The 4,618-nt window shown below is 37.1% G+C and overlaps 1 pseudogene across 1 annotated transcript; it reads left to right on the forward strand.

Annotated features, from left to right (window-relative positions):
• The first annotated feature begins 2,641 nt into the window (after positions 1-2,641).
• LOC149221313 (7-deoxyloganetin glucosyltransferase pseudogene) lies at positions 2,642-4,041 on the forward strand (annotated as a pseudogene). The gene is made up of 3 exons (XR_016249650.1): positions 2,642-2,708; positions 2,822-2,992; positions 3,116-4,041. The product of XR_016249650.1 is annotated as a 7-deoxyloganetin glucosyltransferase pseudogene (transcript).
• The last annotated feature ends 577 nt before the right edge of the window (positions 4,042-4,618 follow it).

Here is a 4,618-nt window from a genome sequence, read left to right on the forward strand (position 1 = left end):
AGTCATCCTTTGAATGCTCAAAATGGAGTTTCCATGTGATATATATATAGAGAACTAGCTTAAATCTGTGCTCAACAAGGAGTATGAAAAAAAAAATTAGAATTAAAAAATTTAGGGAAAGGTTAGTCTCTTGGCCAATGATAGATTTGAAGTTAAAATGTTTTTTGGTTAAACATTTTAATGGTGTGTTGTTCACTATGAGGGAGATATGTAATTCTTTTAGTATTTAACATGGACTTTACACATACAGATCCATCTTAAAACTTTATTTAAGAATGTAAAGTTTGAATATAAAAAACCAGTGTAGATCCATCTTAAAATTTTATTTAAAAATGTAAAGTTTAAATATAAAAAATTAGTGTAGATCCATTTTAAAACTTTTTTTTAAGAGAGTAAAGTTTGAAAAAAGATTTGGACCCTCGAAAAATTTGAATCTACATGGACTAATAACACTAACTCTTCAAACACAGTTTGATATTTGATATTAAGAGCATGCTCTAAATATTTGTAAAAAAGGGAAATTCAATCCTACTCAGACAACATAGAATTCAACTGGACAAACCACCACTATTTCCTATACTTGACAACATAGAATTCAACTGGACAAACCACCACTATTTCCTATACTTGAGAACCAATATGAACCCACACCAACTCATATAGCAATCCTCAAACAGCATATTATTTTAGCAGACCCAACCCGGAGAAAAAGTTTTTACTAAAATGGATAATCCCATTCTTGCAAAAAATGAACAAAAGCTTCAAGATGACAACGAAGCTAACCATGCATACCTGTTTGATAGAACGTAGTAGACGTCACCCACCTTCTTGGGGTTAGCACTTGCTTTTGTAAGAAGATATTCAATAATTCGGTACTCTTGCTCTGGCGTCCGTGGCCGTGTCCCTACCACGCCTGTGCCCATTATTCTTTGCAGGGTGCGTCGCGGCCTCTGCTTCTTCACAGGACAGTTTTCAACTTATATCGGTGGTCTTCAATTATATATGTCAACTGTCCTGTGGAACAACAGTTCACTTACAGAAGCTGGGACACCATCAATAATGTATTTTGATGAATGCCCCAGCCCTGCCAGTAGCCTGATGCTCCACCTTGCGAAAACAAAGATATGCACGTTATAAACGCGGCAGAGAAATAACTTTCTCAACCGTTTCAACCGCCGTGAAAACTAAAATTTAAAAATAAATATATAGTTAATATTAAAATTGATAATAAAAATCAGTAAATTACTTCATTAACTAACCCTGAACTGTTTGTTTACTCCGTACAAAATGGATTAGAAATAAAATAAAATATATTTGCACTGCAAACACTCCCTCAAATCAAATCAGACACAGTCTCTATTAAAAATAAGTGGAATGCCATGACTTTGACAGTTTACTTCGTACAAAATGGATTAGAAATAAAATAAAATATATTTGCACTGCAAACACTGCCTCAAATCAGGCACAGTCTGTATTAAAAATAAGTGGAATGCCATGACTTTGAATTTACTTACAAAAAGGCCGAATTTTTTACTGAATGGCGTAAAAGTATTCAAATCACATTCGCATTTAAAATTTTCCAGTTTTTGTCTTTGGCAATGTACAAAACAGGGCAGAATTGGTTCAACTCTCTTCCTCTCTTAAAAAAATTAGCTAAATCTCCTCACAGCTCCCTTGCCCGTCCTGAAATCTCTCAGATCTCTTTTTCTTGAAAACAATTTTAACTTATTCCGCCTAAGCTTCACATTCGGCAGAGAAATACTATAATTATCTGCATTGTCACCAGTGTAGCCTCGACAGCACAAATTCCTCAACGAGATCTTCATGAACGATTCGGCAAGCTGATAATCTTCTCCGTACATTCTTAAAGGGCGGTTTCAGCACCCGAAATTCTCGAAAACACAATTTTCAGCGAACATTAGAAACCCCAACCCAATGGCGACTAAAACACTTGCTCTGTATCATTCAAAGCCAAGTGAACCTTCAAAATCTTTTTTCTTATGATCTGCGAAGAAAATTCTCCGGTTAACATCTTTTCGACTCATAAACATTATCAAAGACACATTTTCACCAGCTAAATTTAACTTAAAAAACGAGAAAAAGAAAAACACAACAAAACAAAAAACTCTCCTTCTGCAACTAGCGAAATATTAGTATAAACGTTAAATTTTGCCTTTTTCCCGTTTATTGCACTGGAAATAATTTTCTGGATATTCAAGGTACAGTGCACATTGACAAATTGTTGGTGTGGAAAAAGCAATCGGGGGATTCTAACACCAGACTCAGTTTCAGTCTTCCTGGTATCAATAAAATTGTTACTTATTGATTTATGCAGTGCTGGACTCCACTGGCCGAATTTTCAGAGGAAACCGTCATTGCCCTTTATCCACAATACGCCTTAGCATTCATTTATCGGATTTGTTGGCAAAGCTTGCCTAAATTTATTTTCCGTGTGCTAAACTTGTCGTACAGCCTTAAGAATCCAGTAGATTTATAAAGCAAATCACTGTCCAGTTCCTATTTCCACCTCCATAGCAAAGTTAATGCTATGGAGGTACACCCTCTCACAGCAGCAGCACCGTAACGACAGTTTGGATGCATGTTTTGCCCATGTTTTGGACCCATATCCGTGCATGATACCATGACCTATGTACATGCATTTTCTGGCAGCTCCGTCACTCCAACTCCGGGAGGCTCCACGGTTCAGCGTAATCAATGCAAGTAATCACGGCATTAATGTTATTCAAATAACGAGCCCATTTGAATTCGAATTCAAATTTGAATTCAAGCGCCCAAAATTCAGCGCTCATCCATATTTCAGCAACCACATTCGAATTCCTTCAAAGCTCCGTCAACCGGAAATTTTTTATGCAGCGGATAGCCCTGAAATATGGGGTTCCCTGGGTTGCCTTCTGGACACCGAGTGCTTGCGGTTTCTCTGCGTATTTCCATATGCCTTTGCTCATGGATGAAGGTTACATTCCCATCAAAGGTATGCTTAGAGAAAGGGGTAATTAATTATCAGTTGTTTTAATGTGTTTTAACTTGACTTACTAGTAACATTATCAGCAACTTTAAAATTTGCTGCACTGATCCTGGGTGGTTGTTTCAACAGATGAAAAAGAGTTCCAAGATCAATCCAAGGACCAACCCATCTCTTGTATTCCGGGATTGACAGCACTGCGCCTCAAAGATCTACCCACATTCATGACAGTGACAGACTCCTCTGATTTCATGTTTCAATACTTCTTAAACGCGGGACAGAGCACGCACCAGGCTTCTCTAATTTTGGTGAATAGTTACGAGGATTTAGAAGGGCCGGTGTTGATGGACCTCAACACTAAATTGTCCGGAAGAGTATTGTCCATCGGTCCTCTTTTACTGTCGGCCGGGGAGTCAATGGTTAACAGCAACGTATGGAAAGAGGAAAGTGAGTGCCTTGAATGGTTGGACGAACAAAGAGTATCGTCAGTGATGTATGTATCCTTTGGGAGTATTACTGTTATATCAGACGAACAGTTGAGAGAGTTTGCATGGGGTTTGGAGGCAAGCAATCTACCCTTCCTGTGGGCTATTAGACCGGACCTCGTTCAGGGGCACTCTGCTGTGCTGCCTCAGGATTTCATGGAGAGAAGCCAGGGCCGCGGTTTCTTTGTTACTTGGGCACCGCAATCTAATGTCCTTTCCCACACCTCTGTGGGAGGATTTCTGACACACAGCGGTTGGAACGCCACTGTCGAGAGCAAATGCGCGGGTGTTCCCATGATCTGCTGGCCCTTCTTTGCCGAACAGCAGACAAACAGGAGGTTTGTTGATCATATTTGGAAAATCGGATTCGAGATGCCGGAGGAGGTGTCCAGAGAAAACGTGGAGGCATTGGTGAGGAAACTGATGAATCCACACGATGAGGAAGTAAAGATTATGAGGAAAAACATAATGGAGCTTAGGGATAGCGCAATTTTAGCAGGTCGGGTTGGCAGATCTTCTTACAACAACATGAAGAAGTTTTTTCACCAGATACTGCAAGAAGCGCAATCATAATTCCGATTTGGAACTATGCTCCCCTTTGTTGCAGGTTGCAGTCCATTCAAGTTAACAATATTGTGTGTTTTCATTAAGATTAAAAGTTACATGACAGATGTGTTATTATAAATTTTAGTAATCAAATTATTATATTGAAGTGATATAGTTATAAATAAAATAAGTGTAATATGTTTTTTAATAGATTTATAAATAAGTTTAATATGTAGTGTTGTTGCCTATTACTTGTATTGATAGCAAAATAATTATGTGAGAATAATTATATAGTAATAAAAATTTATCTGTATTTATTTGTTTATATGTTAAAATGATTTTCATTATTTATTTTATTCAGAAGAGGAAGTAGACAAATTTTTAAATAAAGTTTCTTCTTAATCAGGCGAGAATTGAAAACTAAATAATTAAATTTCAATATTCTCATAATTGTATGTGTTTTGGTAGTTTTTTGCTTTTAGGTCAAATGTCATTGTGTTGTGCAAAGGCTGTAATAACAATCATGGGCATGATCACTCTAACTTTATTTAAAACTTTGCATATTTAGATATTCATGTAACTTACATTTGTTTTCATAAAATTA

The sequence above is a fragment of the Pinus tabuliformis genome, chromosome Q, assembly GCF_031772625.1.
Source record: "Pinus tabuliformis cultivar Carrire ecotype Pingquan chromosome Q, CPIR1, whole genome shotgun sequence".
Taxonomy (NCBI): Eukaryota; Viridiplantae; Streptophyta; class Pinopsida; order Pinales; family Pinaceae; genus Pinus; species Pinus tabuliformis.